General features: G+C 43.6%; 1 long non-coding RNA gene across 1 annotated transcript; it reads right to left on the bottom strand.

Annotated features, from left to right (window-relative positions):
• Window positions 1-2,814: 2,814 nt before the first annotated feature.
• LOC138752660 (uncharacterized) lies at window positions 2,815-22,847 on the bottom strand. Its single transcript, XR_011350813.1, has 3 exons — window positions 22,482-22,847; window positions 4,081-4,141; window positions 2,815-3,067 (listed from the first exon to the last, which is right to left on the bottom strand). It is a non-coding gene; the product is annotated as an uncharacterized lncRNA (long non-coding RNA).
• Between the last annotated feature and the right edge of the window lie 584 nt (window positions 22,848-23,431).

The following is a 23,431-nucleotide window of genomic DNA, read 5'->3' as shown; positions in this document are numbered from 1 at the left end:
GAAGACCGCAGAGCCCACCTCACTGACAAAAGACAAAGGAGGAAAAACCCAACACCCAACCCCAGCCAACCAATTTTCCCCTGCAACCGCTGCAACCGTATCTGCCTGTCCCACATCGGACTTGTCAGCCACAAACGAGCCTGCAGCTGACGTGGACATTTACCCCTCCATAAATCTTCGTCCGCGAAGCCAAGCCAAAGGAAAAAAAAACATTAGTACCTGTTTTCACTAATCCAGAGGAAGGCAAAAAAGCAAAAATAGTGTTCAGTGGGCTGTCGGGGGAGCGTGGGGCAGTGAGATCAGTGTAGGGACTGATAGCAGGCTGATGGGAGAGCACAGGGCAGTGGATCTAGGAATGCTCAAAAATATTTTCCCATATAAATTAATGGCAATTGCTTATTTGCTTTATGCCATTTCGTCTTATCAAAGCTTTCATAAGAGCAGTCTATTTTCGGAGAGCGGGGGATACCTTGTATAGTGTTACGTAAGACAGAAGTGGGGGGTTAAAAAAAAAGGTACCTTACAACCAGAGACACTTTGCGTGCAGCTCTGATGGGAATCATCATACATTCCCGTTCAGGATTATTACAATTGGAACCTACAGCCAGAGAAACCAACATACCAGTAAGTAACACTGCATTATGGTTGGTAGATCTAGTGATTCTCGGAAACAGCAAACTCCGACAGACCACGAGTGAATTAATCAACTGATGCACGAGCCAGTTAAAGACCCAAGTGATTCAAAGAGCCAACGCACAGACTATTTAAAGAAGACCCAACCACTCAGATGTTGGGGGGGGGAGCTATAGGTCAAACTAAGATGCCTGTCCCTGAGCCCTCCACTCCCGACCATTCTTCTGGCCAACATACAAACTTTAAAAATCAACTGGATGAATTCAGTGCCAGCAGTAGAGGGACGTCAGGGATTTCTGTGTGTTGTGATTCACTGAGACATGGCTGAACTAAGGCATTCCAGACACAGTGCAGCAGTCCAAGGGTTTCATCCTCCACCATGTGGACCAGACACCAGTGTCAAGGAAAACCAGAGGAGGCGGCATTTGCATCATCATCATTTCAGCGTGGTCCATAAATGGGACAGTCATGTCCCAGTCCTGCTCCCCTGACCTGGAACATCTGGCGAATAAGCGTCACCCATTCTGTCTGCCAAGGGAGTTCATCACCATCAGTCTGGTCGCTGTGTGCATTCTGGCCCAGGCTAACATTTAGAAAGCACTGGAGGAGCAATGCACTGTAATCAGCAGCCATGAGACATCACACCCTGATCATTGTAGGGGACTTCAACCAGACCAACCTGAAGAAGTCTCCAACAAACTATCACCAACACATTACCTGCAAAACTAGAGGAGCCAATATACTGGACCAGTGAAAAGCCACCAGGAAGAATGTGTACCAAGCCATCCCGCGGCCACCCTTCAGCATGTCTGATCACTCCCAGCTATATTTCTACTCCCAGCGTACAAGGACTGAGGACTACAGCACCAATGGTGAAAGCAGTAAAAGTATGGCCAAGGAAGATGGAAGAGTGACTGCAGGTCTGCTTTGTATCAGTGGACTGGACCATATTCAAGGACTTATCCTCCAACTTGAGTGAATATGCCACAGCTGTCACTGGCTTCAACAAGACCTATGTGGATGAGTGTGTGCCCACACACAAATACTTCGAGTACCCAGTAGCAGAAGCCGTGGATGAAGCATGTGGATTTGTTACCTGTTGGGGACGAGGTTGATGGCATTTCAAACTGGTGATCCAGATCTCCACAGGAAGTTCAGGTACGACCTAGGAAAGGCTATCTCAATAACAAAGAAGCAATGTAGGAGGAAGCTAGAGGCGGATACTCACCAGCTATGGCAGAGATTGCAGGCCATTACATCCTACCATCTTAAAGTGAACTTGAACACCACAAATGACTGTGATGCTTCACTACCCGATGAGCCAAACAACTTTTATGCCTGTTTTAAGAAGAAGAACTCAACAGTGCCTACAAGAATTCCTGCAAAGGTGGGGTCCCTGTGATATCCATCTCTGAGTCCAACATCAGAGCATCCTTCAAGAGGGTGAACCTTCACAAGGTGTTAGGACCTGATGGCATACCTTGCAGAGTACTGAAAATCTGTGCCAATCAAGAGTCTGATCACAGAAGAAACTGTCCTTGAATGTGGGAGGTGGGCATTTTCAAACTCATGTGTCTTCTGCCTGAAGGAAGAGAGGAAAGTAGATGTGGTTGGGGTGGGATTTGACCTTCTTTATATAAAGTATTGTGATGCATAGTGCATTAGTTGAAAAGGAAGTGGTAATAGATCTCTGCTGAGCAATGTTTTTGCAGTTTGACTGTCCTCCTTGTGAATACCCAATTCAGCACCATTGGTCTTTAGGTGGAAGACCACTAGGAATACCAAGAATAGTTGGCATAGCGGTTAGTGCAATGCCATTACAGCGCCAGCGATCAGGACCGGGGTTCGAATCCCGCGTTGTCTGTAAGGAGTTTGCATGTTCTTGCTATGTCTGCGTGGGTTTTCCCTGAGGGCTCTGGTTTCCTCCCACCATTTGAAATGTACCGGGGTGTAGGTTAATTGGGTGGCACAAGCTCGTGGGCCAAAATGGCCTGTTAACTTGATGTATATCCAAATTTAAAATTTAACAGTCAGCTCACAGCCTAACTCAAGGCTAAAACAAAAATGGAAAAACCCTGCACAACATGCAGCACATGTCCAAAATGAAGCAGAGTTTGTGTTGCATGTCAAAAAACCTTTTAAAGAACTGGACCATTAACTCTGCTTTTCACTCTCCACAGATGTTGCCTGTACTTCTGAATGTTTCTAGCCCCTGTTTTTATTGCAGTTTTATTTCTCACAGAATGAATTCATGATCCAACAATGATCTGTCACATTACAAATGCTAACAAAGATCGGCACACTCTTTCCAAATATATTTATCTTCTTCATTTGGTCACTTATGCAGCTTATTTTCACAGCAAATCCTCTCCATGGGTGAGTGTAAGGGAAGTAAATTGTGGCTACAAATCCACCTCATCCTCATCTCCACATTCTACAAAGAGAAATCAGATATTTTAACCTGCAGTAGGTCAAGGCAACCACTGATGCCAATTGTAACTTTATGCATAGATTTGTTTATTTGTCATGTGAACTAAACTACAGTAATCCAGCCAAGTCAACTCGTACACAAGGTAGCACAATAAAAAGCATGTAAGCAAATAAAACAGTAGGATAAGTGGTACAATAAGTTCAATAGAGCAGAGTATACAGAAAACTGCAAAAAATATAGTGCAGGTAATATACAGTAAAAGACAGTGCAAAGGAATAATCTTTTACCATTGTGAGGTCCATTTAAGAGTCTGATAACAGCAGGAATGAAACTGTCAATAAGACCTTATTTAAGCTTTCAAGGACCCTTCTAACTAAATCTTTCTTTCATCTTAACTCTACTGAGAGCATTCCCAGTCTCTTACAAATATTTACTCTCTTAAAATACCAGGTGTCCCTTGTACTTTATATAATTGCAATGAATCTTCTCAAGAATACAACATCATTCCTGATTGTGGTGTCCAGAGCTAGACCCAATACCCCAGTTGAGCCCTGTTAAGCTATTTGTTAGGATTTGGCGTGATATTGTTTCTTCTTAGCAAAGTAGTGATCCTACCATAACTACCCATTGGGTAAACCGGTAGAAAGGCCTATAGTGTTAAACATATGAAGAAAGAAGTCATGTCTCTGCCCCCACCTTGTGTTTACTCACAGGATGTGGTATTGTATGGTACTTATTATTTATCCTTTATTAGAAGAAGCAATTAAGTGTCAACCAGATAGGGAGTTGCATATAGGCCAACTTGATGCAAGGAAGGATGCAAAATTTCTTTCCCAAAGGACATTCGTGAATCAGACAGGATTCAAATACCAAAAAGGCCCTCGACAAGCTATAGTTCCAGATTGATCTCATTACCTGCATTAAATTCTCCAGCTGCAGTGATGGGGGTTGTACACTTGTCTCTGGATCAATAGTCCAAAACTGCCAGCTGCTTATTCAATAACTTTGCCACTCACCTGCCATCCTGCAGCAACATTGGTTTCTCTGTGCACTCATGTCACTGAACTATTTCCCAATCTGCACAGAATGAACAAAGAAGTGAAATGATCCTGAAATTAAATATCAAAGGTAAATAACATGATATAAGCAAGCTATCGTCTCACTTAATCTTTCATGCTTTGAATATATCTCTTACAATTGCAGTGAAACACACATTGAAGCAAAAGAGAGTGTATAGTAAAAACCATCCTCAGCCAGAGAGCAAGATATGTTAAACACTGCAGATCATTTTAATGAGATAAGCTTACACCTTTTATCAAATGGAACACTGAATTTTTGATCTGTTCAATTTCGTGGCTTTATTGGGGTAAAGAAAGAGTGTGGTTTATTCAGTCAACTAAATTAAATTAAAGACACACATAAGTTAACACATTTCACCATAGAATAAAGGCCAATAAATTTCTAGAAGATCCCCCCTCAATCTTCTAGCAGGTCTTACATCTGCTATATTTCCAAAAATAAGCAATTCTGGTATCTGTATAAATCAAATCTTAGTAAAACCTACCGGGGACATCTACCACCTAAAATGACAGAAGGAGAAGGGAATGAAAAGAATTGACTCAGTGGAATTTCTTGTTTATTTTTATTGAGTGACAACATTGTTTGACGGGTTTAATGTATCTTAGATTCTGAACTTTAAATGAATGGGAGGGGAGGTAGGGAGGGTGGGATGGGAAGGGGGGGGAGAAAACGACACTGTATATATTTGAAAAGGAAAATGTATGTATCTTGATCAATGTGGTTTATAGTGTGAAAAATAAAAAATTTTAAAAAAAAATCAAATCTTAGTGATTTGTTCTAGATTTCACAAATCTTCCCAGAAAGGCCTCACCTTGGAACATGACCAAGTTGAATGCAAAAAGGTTCTTGTTTCTTCGCCATATATAAAACATTGATCTGATATTTCTGATTTTGTGTAATTTTTGCAGCGCAAGCCATAGTTGATGCAAAAATTCATATTGCACCAATCTATACCAAAGAAGACTGCCTAAATAAAGTTCTTGGTGCCTGCCACATTGACCATCGCCAGTGGGCTGATATCGCCTCAAACCATGCATCTTGGCGCCTCACAGTTCGGCGGGCAGCAACCTCCTTTGAAGAAGACCGCAGAGCCCACCTCACTGTCAAAAGACAAAGGAGGAAAAACCCAACACCCAACCCCAACCAACCAATTTTCCCTTGCAACTGCTACAACCATGTCTGCCAGTCCCGCATCGAACTTGTCAGCCACAAACGAGCCTGCAGCTGACGTGGACATTATCCCTCCATAAACCTTCGTCCGCGAAGCCAAGCCAAAGAAGAAAGAAGAATACCTTATGTTAATAGTATTGGTCAAGCGGTCCCAACATAAGTCAGACTAGCTTTTTTCATCAATCAGTATATGCAAATCTGTCTCCCATCTTTATCTAGATTTATGTAACCCCTATTTCAGAGTACCCATTTGAAGCTGGAAATATGCTTTTGAAACAAATGTCTTTATAGCCCCCTGTCAAACCAGAGTCTCTACTGCACTGCAGTAAGGTAATCTTTACCTTAAATAAGATCTTAATTGAAAATAGCAGAAGATCGTATTTTTAGATAGGTTTTTAATTGATCAAATGACATTAATTGCCCCTGTTCATAACAATACTTGTTACACCTGTTCCCTTTTTGGGGCCACGTATCCAGGATTTTATTGTCCATTGTTAAAGGAATAACCCCATTTTGAGCTAGAAGAGTTTTAGCAGATAGGCCCACTTTAGTCTTGATTTGATCATTTATTTTATTCCAAATATTAATTATATGTTTTACACCAAAAATTAATTTTGAACTCCATTTATTTATAAAATTTTCTGCAATCCTCTTTCCAACCTGATAACCATATAACCATATTCGGAGCAGAAACAGGCCATGTTGGCCTTTCGAGTGCGCACCGGTTCACTGGAACAACTGCACTAGCTCACGATGACCTTTTCCATCCAACACGGAGCATCTCTGACCCAGTACCATTGGGTAATACAGCAAATTCTTTAATTGCAGATGAGACCCTATTCCAGGTCAAAATGTTGGCTTCTGTGTTTCCTCTGCGTTGTTCTTATACAGCTCTATTTTTGTCCAAGAAGGCTTGTCTCCTCCGTCAAAGAGGAAGATGACAAACTTCATTTGGGCTGCCCAATAATATTTCTTGAAGTCTGGGAGCTTCAAATTTCCCATCTCATAATCCATTGATAATTTATCAATAGAGACTCTGGGTGGTTTACTCTTCCAGAGGAATTTCCTTATGCTTTTGTTTGAGTCTTGAAAAACACTTTTGAGGTAATGGAATTGGGAATGGCTGGAAGAGATATTGGGCTCTTGGCAACTCAATTGACCCTGACAACAAGAATTATTGGGAGAGTCATCCATTTACCAAGGTCTTCGTCAATTCTCTTAAGAAAGGGAAGATGTTCAACTTATATAAATTCTCTAAATTACTATCTACCTTTATCCCTAAATATTTATACCATTTAGTGGCCACTTAAATTGTGAATTTCCTGAATTTGATTATAATTCCTCCCCTATCTAGCATAATTTTACTTTTATCCCAATTGATTTTATAACCCAAAACAATCCCATAATTGTCCAGTTTAGATTGCAGTTTTTGTAATGATGTTTTTGGCTCTGTCAGATATATCAGAATGTCATCAACAAATAAATTAATCTTATGTTCTTCCTGACTGACCCTGAATCTTTTTATGTCTGGATCTCATTGGATAGATTCTGCTAATGGCTCTACAGCGAGGATAAAGAGAGGTGTAGGTAATGGACAACCCTGCCTACTGGATCTGGATAATCTGGTAACTTAAAAACAATTCTACTACCTCCTAGAACTTCCCTGGCCATCTCATCTCCTTTAATTTGCTTCTTATAAATCATTTATTTCCCTGAGTTTTTGGTTGTATTCCAAAACCTCTTTGTTGACATATTTTGTTTGCTTATGTTCTCATGAGACATCTGGGAGAATTTTACAAATGCAAATTGAGTGCATCCCATTTCCTGGTGTCAGAGAACATCACCATATTGTCATACCCCAGATTTAGTAATTCCCAGTTTTTCGAGATTTATGGATTCCCAATTTAGGGATCAATAAATGACTTAGTTCCACTCCAGATGTATGGGTTCTGCAGTGAGTAGTTCATTTGGAGGGAGTGTACTCCTTTCATTGCCTGTGTAACACTCTGACTGTTCCTGATGCATCTCCACCCCATCTTGAATACTCCTCCATTTTGAGAATTTCCAGAAGAGAGAGGAAATTTTCTTAAGGAAGGTTTGAGCACATTATTGAATATTTTCTTCTGTCCATCTGTTAATCTCTTCTAACGACAGAGCTCAGAATAAAGTGTATGGTGCTAGGCATGCAAATAACCTGGACCACCGAATAGAGCTGACTGAGAATAAAAAAGTCTTCAATGCTGGGGATGTTGCCCTTGGAGAGAACAATGACATTTGTTCTCTTATCAGTTCAGTGAATTTGAAGGAATTTGCAGAGACTGTTTTGCAGTTGTACATAATATAGTTCATGGGTTTGCTACTACTTTGTAAACTATGAGAATAGAAGTGCCTTAAACAGAAAAGCAGGAAAAATCTCAGCAGGTTAGGCAACATCTTTGGATAGAGAAGCAGTTAATATTTTAGGTCAAAGATCCTTCATCAGAGTGGCACAGTTGACAGAAGTTAGCGCAACACCTTTACAGCGCCAGCAATTGGGACCGGGGTTCGAATCCCATGCTGATTGTTTGTATGTTCTCCCCGTATCTGCATGGGTTTCCCCGGGAGCTCTGGTTTGCTCCCACCATTCGAAATGTACCAGGGGTGTAGGCCAATTGGGTGTAAATTGGGCGGCACAGACTCATGGGCCGAAATGGCCCATTACCATGCTGTAAGTCTAAAAAAAAGAAAGGGAGATAGCAATTTATGGTACCTCTAAGTTTAAAAAAATTAAGACTGTCACTTGTAAAAAAAGATCCATGAGGATGGTACCAGGATTGGAGGGTTTGAGTTATAAGGAGAGATGGGACAGGCTGGACCTTTTCTTACTGATGCTCTAGAGGCTGTGGCGGATTATAGAGGAATATAGAATAATTAGGAGCATAGATGAGGTCATATTTTTCGTTCCTAGGATAGGGGAGCCACAAGTTTAAGGTGAGGGGGGAAAAGAGTTAAAAGGGACCCGAGAAATAACTTTTTCACACAGAAGGTGATGAGTACATAGAATGAGCGGCCAGAGGGTATAGTTGTAATGTTTAAAACAAAATGGACATGGAATTTTAAAAAAGTAAAGGGATAAGGGCCAGCACAGGTAAATGGGACAAGCTTAGGTAGACAAGTTGGGCTGAAGGTCCTGTGTCTGTGCTGTAAAACTTCATAACTCTCTAACTTTTGTTGGCAAAAAAGATGGGGAGAGCAGCACACACTGATGGAGGCTGTGGAGGAAATGTTCTTACCAGTCCTCACTGATTATGGTCTGGAGGTGAGGCAATCCAGGATCCAGTTACACTGTGGGGTGTGAAGTTTGTTGATCAGTCTTGAGGGGGATGATGGTGTTAAATGCTGAACTGTAGTCAATAAAGAGCATCCTGATGAATGCACCTTTGCTGTGCAGGTGCTCGTGATTTGCTGCGACAAACTCACACAGGCTGCAGGCAGCTGGCGACTTGAGGTCAGAAGGGCTCACACCAGGCTGCGGGCTGCCGGAGACACGCTCATAGAAACCAGGTACTGCAACTAGGAATCGAGAGGAAGCTGAAGGCAAGGAGGCCTCCTGAAGGACCCTGAATGCTAACCACTTCCTCATCGTGTTGGAGGTTAAGATCTGGGCTCGGGTTGCCAATGGTTTGAACTGGAGCCTCGTGCAGCTGCAGAGGCTGCAGGAACACTGATGGTGAATCGACTGATACTCAGTGAATCTGGGGGGGATTCTCTTTTACTTCTCTTTCTTTGACTGTAAGGGGTGCTGGACAATGCTAATGTTGAATCTTTGTCTTATGGTAGTTCAAAAACAATTTTGAGTAATATTTCATTTCTATTTTCTTACATGACAATAAATAGTATTTGATCTGATCAGAAAACAAAGTCTACCAGTACTATTTACATGGTGAAAAAATGCAACATGCTGATGTGTATGGAATCCTGGGAGTGCTTGTGCATGAATCACAAAAAGGTAGTGATGCAACTTCAATAACTCCAAAGGACTGGTAGTTAAGCCAAATTGACAGGTTTATATTCACAATAGAATGGAGGAAGGACCATGCTGGTCAACAGTCCTGAACTGGGGAGGGGGCTGTGGAACAGTCACCTTTATTCAGAAGTCTGTGGGTGGAGCCACAGGTACGGTCGGCCAATAGGTGTGCCCCGACAGATAAATATACAGACAGTGGTTAAGCACAGTTAGTTTGCAGCTGAAGCTGGTAATCAAGAGGGCACAAAGGCTATTGGTTTTTATTGATAGACCGATTGAATTTAAGAGCAGGGAGGTTCAAGGGATTGAGGAGGACATGTCTGGAGTGCTGCATGTAATTCTGGACTCCTTACTTGAAAATGATATACTGGCTTTGAAGGTGGTTCATCAGATTGATTCCAGAAACAACGGGATGAGCTTATGAGCAAATTGAAAAGTCTGGGAGAGATCTTAAAGAGAAACATAAAATTATGAAACAAATAGACAGAAGCAGAGAGCTGTTGCCACTGGCAGGTGAGATTCAAACTAAGGGATATATCCTTAAGACTATGGCAAGCAGATTTAAAGCTTCTCCCACAGAGTGGTGCATCTGTGAAACCTCATTGGACTGTGACAGAGTATATAGATATGTTTTTGGGAGATAAATTGGGAATGGTTTGTTAGAGTAGGTCACATACAAACACTTTGAAACAGATCTTATTTGAAATACTGGAGCTCTGCCCAATGCAAGACATATTGGGGCCTCACAGCTTTTGCAATAGCTTTGAAGAGTGCTCGAGACTTCACTAATGAATTGTTGTTCTAAAAAAGCAACAGATGAAAGAGCATGTCAGAGCCACTTCTGTCTGGAAGAGAGTTTCCTGTTCTAAAAGGTTCATGTAGTTTTGCACGCAGAGAGAGTCAAACAGGCTTTCTCTCTGTGAGAGAGAGACAAACACTCAGAGATCATTTGTACAGTGTTACAGCCAGCAGAAGTAGCTGGGACTGGAACAGGACAAGCTGGCAAGCTTATGGAAAGCCCATTTGAAAGATGGCCTGGTCAAAGCCCTTGTGGTTCATGAAAGGGGAGAGGACTGGCTGCCCAATGTTTCACTTGAAATAAGAAAAACAAAATGGAACTCTGTGTTGACCTGAAAGAAAGAGATTATCATCTGGAAAACCCTGAAGGGGAAAGTTTAGTCAGCAAGACACTGGAGTGGCTGATGGAAATACATCAGTTGTGGTTGTCCTGGAACAACAAATCTCTCTCTGAAAACTGACAAGAATCTTCCTGAGTGGTAACCATTTACCTTTCAACCACCAAAGCCTGGTGAACTTTATACATGTTAGATTCTGTGCACTGTCTAAGAATTGCCTGCAACCAGTGAACTTGGAGGAGTGAGAAGTGAGATTGGACTGCGAACCAAAGAACTTTTCTGAACTTATACACACATTACATACACGTGCGCTTAGAATTGGAAGGGGAGTAAGTTAGGTTAAGTAAGTCAATAGTGATAAGTTAAAGTTTGATTCTGTTTTCATGTTTAAAGATAATTAAAAGCAACTTTTGTTTAAGTAACCATTTGATTTGGTGAGTCTCTGTTGCTGCTGGGTTTATGGATCCTCTGGACTCGTAACAAGACAGAGTTAGATAGATTTTTGAAGAGAAGTATAATTAAGTTCTATGGGGAACAGTCTTGTACTGAGTTGAATTGAGCTCATGACCAGATCAGGCCTGATCTTATTGAATGGCAGAGCAGGCTTGATAGAGCAGATGCCCTCCTCCTGCTCCTATTTCTTGTTTTGTGCTGGAATCTGATGATTAAGGAGAGTGATAATGGGAGCAAGTAGTGGAAATGTGAAAGGGCAGATGTAACCAGATGGGGAACTGGTGAATGAAATGTGTGGGTAATAGGTGGTTGGAACCAGGATCCAGCATCTGAGGTCTCACATGTCTTTTCCTCAGTGTCTGGAGCCCATTGCAAAGTTTGACAGCAGCAGGCAGGGTAACAATGGAGCCAAGATCACCATAAGTCACTCTGTGACTCAAGAACCTGATTCCACATGCACCTCACCCACCAGGAGCACACACTGTTGCAGGGGTACAAAAAAAGGCTTCCAGATTTAAACAAAACATTAGTCACAATATTTTTAAGGGGTTGAGTTTGGAACCACATGAGGCCTTCTCATAAAACTAGAACAGACCTTCTTGTAAATATAAATGTCTGATTTTATTTTCATGTGTTTTAGAGTCATTGAGTTTTACATCTGAGAAAAAGGCCTCTTGGCCCAACTTGTCTGCGTTGACCAAACATGTCGTACTTGCCTTCTTTCAACTCCTACACCTCTAAAGCTTTCCTAACCATATGCCTGCCCAAATCCATTTTGAATGTTATAATTGTTCTTGTTTCTACCACTTACTCTGGCAATTTGTTCCAAGTACCCATCTGATGAAGGGCCCAGGCCCGAAATTTTGGTTACTCTTTACTTCCTATAGATGTTGCATTACCTGCTGAGTTTCTCCAGCACTTTTGTGTTTTGCATTCGAACCTGCATCTGCAGATTTCCTTGCTTAACGTTATATACCTACCATACTCCAGTGAATAAGATCTCCCTCAAGTCCTTTCCCCTCGCACCGTAATTCTGTGTCCTTTAGTTTTAGATTCCTCCCCTGGGAAAAAGATTAGGACTGCCTTAACTATGCCATGATGATTTTATAAATCTCTATAAGGTCCCTCCTTCATTTCCTATACTCAAGGCAGAAAAGCCTCAGCCTTATGTCTTACCTTATAATTCAAGCCTGCCAGTCTGAGCAACATCCTTGTTAATCTTTTCTGCATCCTTAACAATACTTTTCCTATAACTGAGTGACCAAACTCTGCACAGTACTCTTAAGTGCAGTCACACCAGCATACTCAGACATCCTGCATTCAAAGCCCAGACCAATAAAGGCAAACCCAATACTTCTTTCATCACCCTGTCTGCCTGCATTTATTCTCCACTCTCATTCATATAGTGACCTTCTGAAAGGCGAAAATTGTTTCTCATGGAGTTGCTTATCAATGCGTTCTCCATTCCAGGCAACATCCTGGTAAATTGTCTTTATACCTTCCCTAAATCTTCTACATTCTTCCTGTAATGAAGCAACCAAAACCCAACACAGTACTCCAAGTACACTCCAAACAGAGATTTATGGAGCTGCAACATTACCTCGTGTTCCTGAATTTAATCCCACAATTAATGAAGGCCAAAAAAACTATATGCCTTCTTAACTATTTATCTGCGCGGAAACCTTGAGGAATCTATGGATCTGGACCCCAAGATCTCTCTGCTCTACCACACTGTTAAGAATCCTGCCTTTAACCACATGTTCCATCTTCAAGTTCAACCTTCCAAAGGGAATCACTTCACACTTATCCACATTGAACTCCATCTAAAATTTCTCTGCCCAACTCTTATCTGGCCTATATACTGTTGTAACTTTTGACAACCTTCTACACTATGCACACCTCCAACCTTTGTGTCACCTACAAAGGTCCTGACTCACTGCTCTACTTGTTATTTAGAAAAATCACAAAGAGCAAAATTCCCAGAAAAGATCCACGTGAAACCCCACAATTCATTGACCTCCAGGCAGAATATGTTCCATCTACTTCTCAAACATCCAATTCTGAATCAAGATAGCCAAGGTCCCATGGATCCATGTCTCATAACTTTGTGAATGAGCCTCCATGGGGGATCTTGTCAAACATCTTACTAAAATCCATATGCATCACATCCACCTCTTTGAAAAACTAAATTAAACTCGTGAAGCACTCATAGAGTCATGATAACTATCCCTGAAGATTATGTTCTAACTGCTCAGAAATCCTGTCCCTGAGTATTGTCTCCAATAGTTTGCAAACCCCTGACATAAAACTCACAGGTCGATAATGCCTAGGATTTTCCCTATTACCTTTCTTAAACAAGGGGACTACACTTCCTGTAATCCAGTGCCTCTCCTATGGCCAAGGATGCAAAGATCACTGCCAATATTCCAACAATCTCTTCCCTCGCTTCCTGTAGTAACTGGGACACATCTTCTCTGATCCTGAGGACTTAACAATCCAAATGTTTTTAAGTTGATCCAGCTTCTTTGTTAACCTTGACATGCTCCAGTACATTAGCCTGTTGTACACTGACATCACTATCACTACGATCCCTCTCCTTGGTGAGCATTGCAGCAAAGTATTCCTTTAGGACCTCTCCTACCTCCTCTGCCTCCATTCACATGTTCCCCCCTTTATCCCTTATTGGTACTACCCTGACTCTAGTCATCCCCCAGTTCTTCAAGTATGTGTAAAACACCTATGGTTTTTCCTTAATCCTAATTGTCAAAGGTTTCTTGTGCCCCATTCTACTTCTCTGAAGTCCTTTCTTAAATTCTTTCCTGGCTACCCTATAATTCTCACGAGGCCTTCTTGACAATAATTTTGTAAAATTGATTCTGAGAAAGAAATTAAAAATCTTGTATTTTCTGGTTCTTTTTTACAATTTTTCCCCAAGATCTTAATATTGTCTGGGTGAAAGTTCAATTATGCAAGTGCATCTAAACCACAGACAGCAGATGGTGACCAGTCAGTCGGAACAGTAGTTTTTTTTTTGGTTGTGTTTTAAGCCATTTTGGAATAAAAATTTCAGTTCAAAGTTGTCTTTTTTTAATTTTCTCATTCACTGGAAATGGGCATAATTAGAATAGCATCTATTGTCCATCCATCACTGCCATTGAGAAGGTGGTATTGAGCCATCTTCTTGAACTATTGGTTGGTATGGTAAAGATGGTCCCACAGAACTGTTAACCAGGATTCAAATTACTGAACTGAAGAAACAGGAATTATACTTCCATATCAGAGTTTAGTGGGGAAAGTGGAGAATATTCTATGCACCAGCTGCTCTTGCCTTTGTAGATGAGTTTGGGATGGGCATTCTGAAAAACTGGTGATTAGTTGTGGGATTTTTGATTACTGAGACTGCACCAACATGTTCAAGTTCAAGTTGATTTTCATCTGATTGCACTAGTACAACCCGATGAAGCAACATTCTCCAGTCCTCGGTGCAAAGCATGCAGGCCCACAAATAGACATAATGCACATACAGACAATGGTCAGTGCAAGCAGTTCCTTTGGTCATTCAGCATTCTCACTGCCTGTGGGAAGAAGCTGTTTCTCAGCCCGTTGGTGCTGACCGTAATGCTCCTGTATCTCTTTCCTGATGGGAGAAGTCAAAAGATGCTGTGTGCAGGGTGGTAAGGGTCCTCAATTATTTTGTGCACCCTCTTCAGACAATGATCCCAGTAAATCACATTGATAGCATAAAGGGAGACCTCAGTGATCCTCTCTGCAGTGGATAGGGTAATAAAGTGGACTGTTACATTCCAATATTGTACCTACTATGTAGTGTTAGAGTTGCACCATCCCAGGTGAATCCCAGTCCTAGCGGGAGGCCGTGGGTGGTGTTTCACCAAACAGACCTGAGGGGGGGGCGGGGGGTGCAGTTAGGGTTAGGTGAGTCTGCTTTGAACGCACAAAATTTAAATTAAATATAAACAGATAATTTTTGAAATATTCAAAAACAATTATATTTTGACATCCAGAGGATATCTATGATGGAATGGAGTGTAAGACAGGCTGAATTTGACAAATAGTGGTGGTGGTACCTGTTTCCTCCATCCCTCCACCTTCTCTGTAACTTTTCCCAGTTCTGGTGAAAGGTCATCAATTTGAACTGTTAAGGTGTTGAGAGTGAAATGGCTGGTGCTGTAGATAATGAAGACAGTCGTCAAAAGTTGCAATAGGATCTTGATCTGTTGGGCAGGTGGGCAGAGGAATGGGTGATGGAATTTAATACAGATAATGTGAAGGGCCTAATGGCCTGTTTCCGTGCTGTAATTGTTATGTTATGTTATTTTGGGAAGTCTATCAGTAGAACCTTCACAGTGAATGGCAGGGATCTGGGGAAGTTGTGGAGCAAAGGAATCTAGTAACACAGGTCCAAATGACCTTGAAAGTGCATTGAACGTTAAATAGGGTGGTCTAAAAGGCTTTCGGCACATTGGGCTTCGTGAATCAGAGAACTGTGTATAGAAGTTGGGAGATCATGTTGCAGTTGTATGAGATGTTGATGAGGCCACATTTGCAGTACTGTGTTCAGTTTAGTTCACTATGCTCTTGGAAAGATGTTGTCAAGCTGCAGAGTATGTAGAAAAGATTCACAAGGTTGTTGCCAGGACGCAGGGGCCTGAGCTATCGGGAGAGGTTGAGCAGGATAGGGATTTATGTCGGAGGATGAGGTGTGATCTCACAGAGGTGTACAAAATTAGGAGAGGAATAGATTGATTGAATGCAGAGAGTCTTTAGCCCAGAGTAGGTGAATCAGTAACCAGATGTTTAAGGTGAAGGAGGAAAGGTTTAACAGGAACCTGAGGAGTAACTATTTTTACACAAAGGGTGGTGGATGTATGGATCAAGCTGCTGGAGGAGGTAGTTGAGGGAGGTACTAATGCAAACTTTAAGAAACAGTTAGATAAATACATGGATAGGATAGGCTTGGAGGTATCAGGGCCAAATGAAGACAGGTTGGACTCGAATGGACATGGTAATTTGGTTGGCATGGACAAGTTGGGCCAAAGGGCCTACTCCCACACCGTAAGACTCAATTTCTCCCTCTACACACACCGATGGTGTCTGGCCTGCTGAGTATTTTCAGCATTCTCTGTATTTCAAATTTACAGCATCTGGAGTTTTCTGTTTTTTTGACAAAATTCAGGTTTTAAACTTTACTTTGTGATATTGATAAAACAGTGATAATCATGAAGGGAACTTGCCAACCCTCCGACATAGATGTTACTGACCATGTAGCAGCCCAGATCATGTTGTTTATGATAATTTCCTGAGGTGTCTTAGATGTTCATCATTTTAAGCTCATGGAGGGGATGTTATAGAAGAAGATGGTGATGTTTTGATCTTGGGCACCCAGAATCAAAAAGATAGGCTGCTTCCACTGTCAGGTGAGTCTAGAACTAGAGGTAATAGCCTCAAAATTTGGAGAGAAGATTTAAAGAGCCGAGGGGGAACTGCTTCTCCCAGAGAGAAATGAATCTATGGAATTCTTTGCCCGATGAAACAGTAGAGGCAGTCTCATTAAATATATGTATGCCATAGATAGATTTTAAAAATAGGGATTAAGAATGATGGGAAAAGACAGGTAGGTCAAGCTGAGTCCACGCCCAGATCAGCCATGAACATAACAGATGGCTCCTCCAGTTTCTGAGTGAGATATATATTCATAGGCACAGAATTTCCCTAATAAACAACAGTCATGATATTTTAGATGATTTTATTTGGAAGGATGAATGACAAAAACATTGAACTGGTCTTTGCCTCAATTAGATAACATCTATGTGTGTTCTGGAGCCATTCACTCTATTAACATAAGGTCAAACATTTCAAAGAGCAGATGGTGTTTATTAATTCTATTTCTTCATCCCAAGCCTTTGTCTAGTTAATAAGGATTGGCATTTGAACACCTACTGCCACAAAAAAAATAGAAGGCAGTAAATTTACTTTATCCTCTCTCAAGCATTCAATGTTTCATGGCCTCTCAAATGAGGGATTAAAAGGGGAGTTTTAGACACGGTATGGAAGTTGTGACTACGTGTGGTAAACCACTGTTATACTATGATTGGCTGCTGCCGGCTGGACATGCCTCCTGAGACAGATCCGACCACGGCTGTTCCAGTCTATAGTTAATAAAAGTCTATCAGTTTCATGTCAATCTTTTGTGATTATTGATGATGCATCCATTTTGTTAACTATAACTTTTCAAGAAAGATGGAGCAGTACCTGAAACCCAAGCTCAACATAGACCCTTAATCGTCTGATGCCCCAAGCACATTCGAACTCTGGCTAGGCTGTTTTGAAGATTCTCTGACACCACAGATGAAAACCAACTGAGGCTCTTCTTCTCGTGAGTCGGACCCCTGGTATTCCCGATGATCAACGACAGCAGCTCATAAACGGAGGCCATGGGGATACTGAAGGCCAAGTATCGCAGGAGAGTAAACGAGGTCTTCGCCAGGCACCTCCTGACCACCAGAAAGCAAGTGCCGAGTACCTGTGGGCCCTCTGGAAACTATGCAGAGCATGCAACAGCAAGGCTGGGACAGCCACCCGGAATGCTGAGGACCTCATCCAGGATGCTTATGTGGCCAGCATCTTCTCCAGGTACATAAGGCAGAGTCTTCTAGAACAAAAGGTACTTGATCTACAGAGGGTAGTTGAACTGAAAGAGACTCTGGAGGTGGCCCTCCAAAACTCGGATAATTACTTCGCCGCCTGTTGGTTGCTGCTATCTTGGGATGGGGGATCGTCCCCGCACTGTGAGCGACTGGTTGCTGACACCACCCTTCTCCTTTAGTGACCTGACCTCGGCCACCACTGTGAGTAATTACCACAAATGCTACTTCTGTGGGCAAGGTAAGCACCCAAGGAAATTCTTGCCCGCCAAGGAGGCGGTATGCGCTGTGCAGAAAAAAGGACATTATGCCAAAGTCTGCCAGTCCAAACTATCCACGAAAACTAGCAGAGCCATGTGGGGACAGTCGCCACTCTGGATAGCACAATCAGCACCATCTCCTCTGCAAACTAGCGATGCCATGTACGAGTCATGGTGGCCACCATTTTGGACTGCATGGCAAACACCATCTTCTCAGGCCTATGACACTACAAGGGAACAGTGAGGGTGGCCATCTTGGGATTGTGAGCACCCATCAGGCTCAGACAGCAAGTCTATACTGCCCTCCATCACCCTGCACCAAGAGGGACCACACAAACTCGTCAGGTCCATGATAGATGTCCAGGTAAACAGGCACATTATAAACTGTTCATTTGATAATGGGAGTACAGAAAGTTTTATTCACTCAATACCACTAAGTGCCTATGCCTCAAGGTACAGCCCACCAAACACAAGATTACTCTCATGTCCAAATCCCATACGGCAGCCTCCATGGGTCCTGACCGTTGGAGGCACTGTTTACAAATATTTGAGATTACCCGTCAAGCCATAACTCTGTGCCCCCTTGTTACTGGGGCTGGACTTCCAGTGCCAACTTCAGAAAGTTAAATTGAAATTTGACAGGCCCCATCCTCCACTCACCGTTTGCAACGAAGTTCACAGAAGGCCCTCTGTTGGGGGGGGGGGGGGGGGGGGGTGTATTAGTTAGTTTCTTTTCTAATTTTTTTTTCCTTATATAAAATTAACATGTATTTAATCATTGTTTTTACATTGGTACTTTGGTATATGAAAACTGTATTTATGCATGTGCTTATTATAAATAAAATATTCAGAAAAAAGGACAACATCCCCAAGGCAACCATGAATGCTAATAGATAAGTCTACACCATTCCAAGTGGAGAGCAATACGTCCGACTTTGCCCTGGCAGCCACACTCAACCGAGCAGGCAGACCTGTCACCTTGTTCTCACGCACCTCCCAATGCCCTGAAATTCGCCACTCCTCAGTCGAGGAGGCCCACGTACACCACTGGAGACACTACCTTGTGGGAAAACAATTCACCTTCCTCATGGATCAGCGAGTGGACGCATTCATGTTTAATAGTAAGCAGAGGGGTTAGATCCTCAGGCGGAGAATCAAATTGTCCACTTACAACTACGACATCCTCTACCAGCCTGGCAAACTTAACGAGCCTATGGATGCTCTGTCCCATGGGACGTGCCAATGTCCAAATGGACAGACTTCAGACCCTCCATAATAACCTGTCACCCTGGTGTAACTAGGTTTTTCCATTTTATTAAAGCTCGGAACCTACCATACTCCATTGAGGAAGTCCAAACAATGACTAAAAACTGGCAGGTCTGCGCCGAACGCAAACCACAATTCTACCAACCGGACAAGGTGCACCTGATCAAAGCTACCCACCCCTTCGAGCACATAAGCATTGATTTCAAGGGGAACTGGAATGTCTACTTCCTTATAATTATCTACAAATACTCATGTTTACCTTTCACCATTCCCTGCCTGAACATGACCACGGCTACAGTTGTCAAGGCCCTCTGCACCGTCTTTACGCTCTTTGGGTACCCTGGCTTCATCCACAGTGACCAGGGGATCTCATTCATGAGTGATGAGCTGCAGCAGTACCTGCTGACCAGGACAACCAGCTACAACTCTAGAGAGTATGGGCGAGTGGAAAGGGAGAATATCACAGTCTGGAAAACCATCCTCCTGGTTTTGAAGTCACAGGGCCTTCTCATCTCCCAATGGCAAGAAGTCCTCCCAGATGTACTCCACTCCATTCGGTCACTTTTATGTACAGCCATTAAAAACACGTCTTGTGAACAGATGCTTGCTTTCCCTATGAAGTCTGTGTCAGGGACAACACTGCCTGCCTGGCTTACTTCCCCAGGACTGGTCCTGCTTCGAAAGCACACCAGGCAATCTAAGACTGATCCACTAGTGGAAAGGGTCCGCCTTTTCCACACTAACCCCCAGTATGCCTATGTTGTCTTCCCTGACGGGCGCAAGGACACAGTCTTGATTCTCGATCCAAGATCTTGCACCATCCCCTCCGACCACCACTAACTACCATCAGCCACTCTACCCCACCCCCCCCAATGCTACCTTAGGGGTCCCTGAGCTTGCGGCTGACCACTCTCCACCCCTGGATACTGCTGTTGTCACCCATGATACACCAGCACCACACTCCCTTACCCGCTCACCTGTCTCTCCCCACCACCTCCCCAACAAACTGTAACCGGTGATAACAGGCCAACCCCACAAGCTGATCAGGATGCTATGGCAGTGCCCCAAATGCTACCACATCATTTGCTGCTGCAAAGGAGACCCACCCACCCCCCCCCCCCCGCCAACTGACTTAATCTGTAAAATGAATATATGTATATTTGTTTCATTTTCTTTTCTTTTCTTCTCAGCCCACAAGACTCTTCTTAAATGGAGGGGTGAAAGTGGTAATCCACTGTTATGCTATAATTGCTGCTGCAGCCGGACACGCCTCCCGAGACTGATCCTACCCATAGCCCTTTGCCTACTCCCCATTTCACTCTGCCTTGATCAGTCAATGAGGTTGACGGCTGTTAATAAAAGTCTATTGATTTTCTCAACTTCAGTCTTTTGTAATTATTGATTGTGCATCAATATGTATGGATGTGGAGTATACAGATGAGAAAATTAAGAGAATTCAATTAAGATGTTTAGAATCTTACTCTGAGGAGTTGACTCATTGACTTAACCCTGTCCTCGGCTCAAAGAGGGTAATCACTTCATCTTATTCTTCGAAGAATAAAATAAAACTCCAGTAAATCGCATAAGTTGATAAAACTGGCAGTCCATTACAAGGTCTCAGAAGAAGTATGTACGGTGCTGTGTAAATGCGTTAAGACATGGATCTTTGCATGATCTCAAGTCGACAGACACAAATTAAATCATTGAATCTCTTGAAGTTGGTGGTGAGCTACGTGGGCCTGCAGAGGGAGGTGGACTGTAGCTTTCTCAGGCACAATGCTTTATTGTGGCAAGAGATTCCAGAGACCTGCCTGGGATCCCTGTGTGATGATTTGGTGTAGTGCATCCAAGTGCTGATGACACAAAATTCAGTGGGAAAGTAAACTATGCTGAGGACGCAGAGACAATCAGCCATCAAGCTCCTGAATGAATTCAGAGCAGGGCTATCATGCTGGCCTTGTCTGGTGTTAATTGGTCAGTATGGTTCCAACTCTCTACAGTTGCCCATTGCAACTATTACACTGTCCTATGCAAGCTGGAGGTAACCTGATGGATTGATAGCAAAAGAACCCTTCTGACTGTACTAAGTATTTTATAACACAAACTTTTTACAATAGAATCAGTGAGGTTGTTCCCCATGCCAGGTGAGACTGAATCTTAAGGATATAGCTTCAATTCTCAGGGAGTAGATTTAAGATAAAGATGAGGAGGAACCATTTTACCATGAGAGTAGATTTTCTCTGGGATTCTCTGCCCAATAAAGCAGTAGAGGCTACCTCATTAAATATATTTAAGATACCAAATAACTTTTAGAATAGTATGGGAATTTAGTGTTATTGGAAACAGGTGAGTAATTGGAGCGGAGTCCATGGCCAGATCAGTCATGATCTTATTGAATGGCTAAATGGCCCACTCCTGCTGCTACTTCTTATGTACTTGCTGTATATCCAATCGGTTTGGTGATAATAATAGAAAAAGCATTTGGCATCACAGGGTTATTGCTGACACATCAGCCCATCTCCACAAACCAATCAGACAGCATTGCTTCTATGGGAATGGAAGAGGACCTCTTCTTAGCCAAGCCCCTGATATGCAAGAAGTCCATCCAATATCTTGGTTGATCAGAGGACATCCAACAGCAAGGGTCAATCAGTGCAGCTTGGCTGTTACATGGGTGATCTCAGTCAGCAAGAGGGAAACTTTCCAGGGAAGGTCAGGATGACATCCTATCTCACCCATGAGCCTCAGTGAGGACTCTGGCACCACCAGGCTCACAACATCTTCAGCTTGGATTTGGAGGGCTTGCTTCATGGTGCACACCAGTCTTGACACAACCTCTCGTGAACTCAGGGTTCTACATGGGACTTCACCAGCTTTGACCAAGAAATCACTGGTGAGTTTCTGACATGTTTTAAACAAGTTGCAACACTGGATTTGTAAAATCACTGGTAGCAATTTGTAGTCATGGAGTCATAGTCAGACAGCACAGAAACAGGCCCTTTGGCCCATCAGATCCATGCTGGCCATCAAGTATCCATCTGTATTCATTCTACTTGCCAGCATTTCGATGATCTCCCGAGATGAACCCCACAGGTGAAGATTGTAAATCCCCAATGCAGGCACCAATGTCTGTGGCCCATTAGATCCAAATAACTTCAAGGAATTTGTTATGATATGGTGAACAAACCGCACTGAACCTCTACTCGTGCTTGGGCACATGACCCAGCTTCAACAAAACACAGGGACACACGCCTAATAGATGCATCAGAACCATGCATACACCCTATAAACTCATGTAATAGTCGAGTTTTGGGAACCAATTTTTAGGGTAAAATTTAGGGAGTCGACTATTGCATGCATACTATTTTTGACCGCGATAAGTACCTGCATCGCTCGAGGCATTGGGAGATCGATGTCCAGGGCCAGGTGGTCAACCTGCCTTCGGGTCGGAGGTTGCTCCGCCGGGCAGGCTGCCGAGGCGAGGATCCGTGGGTGGGGCGTCGGGAGCTCCGGTCGGTCCCATGGCTGGGGCGTAGGTTACTCCGCCGGGCAGGCGTCCGAGACGAGGATCCGTGGTCGGTGCGTGGGCGGGGTGAGAATCCATGGCTGAGGCGGAGGGAGCTCCGGTGGCGAGGAGCTCTGGTGTGTGGGCAGGCAGGTGGGTAGGGAGAGGATCCGCAGTCTGGAGCTCAGATTGGGTGAGAGTCCGTAACCATGATGTCGGGAGCTCGGATGGCTGGGGCCTGAGCGAGATACTGCAGTTGGGGAATTAGGAGCCGCGGTCAGGGCGAGGTGCCGGGAGCACCAATGGGCGGGGCCAGGGTCTCGGGTGAGAGGCCGTGGTCAGGGCGTTGGGAGCTCGGTTGGGCGGACGGATGGTTGGGGCTGTGGCGGAAGACTGTGTTGGGGGCTCTGTTGAGTAGGTAGTCAGGGCGAGGGTCCACAGTTGGGGCGTCTGGAGCTCCGGTGGGCAGGTAGTCTGGGCGAGGGTCCACAGTTGGGGCATCTGGAGCTCCGGTGGGCAGGTAGTCTGGGCGAGGGTCCACAGTTGGGGCGTCTGGAGCTCCGGTGGGTAGGTAGACTGGGCGAGGGTCCACAGTTGGGGCGTCTGGAGCTCCGGTGGGCAGGTAGTCTGGGCGAGGGTCCACAGTTGGGGCATCTGGAGCTCCGGTGGGCAGGTAGTCTGGGCGAGGGTCCACAGTTGGGGCGTCTGGAGCTCCGGAGGGCAGGTAGACTGGGCGAGGGTCCACAGTTGGGGCATCTGGAGCTCCGGTGGGCAGGCAGACAAGGCCAAAAAATAGAGCGGGGGAGGTCGACTTTTACACGATATATAG

This window comes from Narcine bancroftii, chromosome 2 (genome assembly GCF_036971445.1).
Source record: "Narcine bancroftii isolate sNarBan1 chromosome 2, sNarBan1.hap1, whole genome shotgun sequence".
NCBI classification, from domain to species: domain Eukaryota; kingdom Metazoa; phylum Chordata; class Chondrichthyes; order Torpediniformes; family Narcinidae; genus Narcine; species Narcine bancroftii.
The sequence above is the reverse complement of the archived record's forward strand: the minus strand, read 5'-3'. Positions and strand labels throughout refer to the sequence as shown.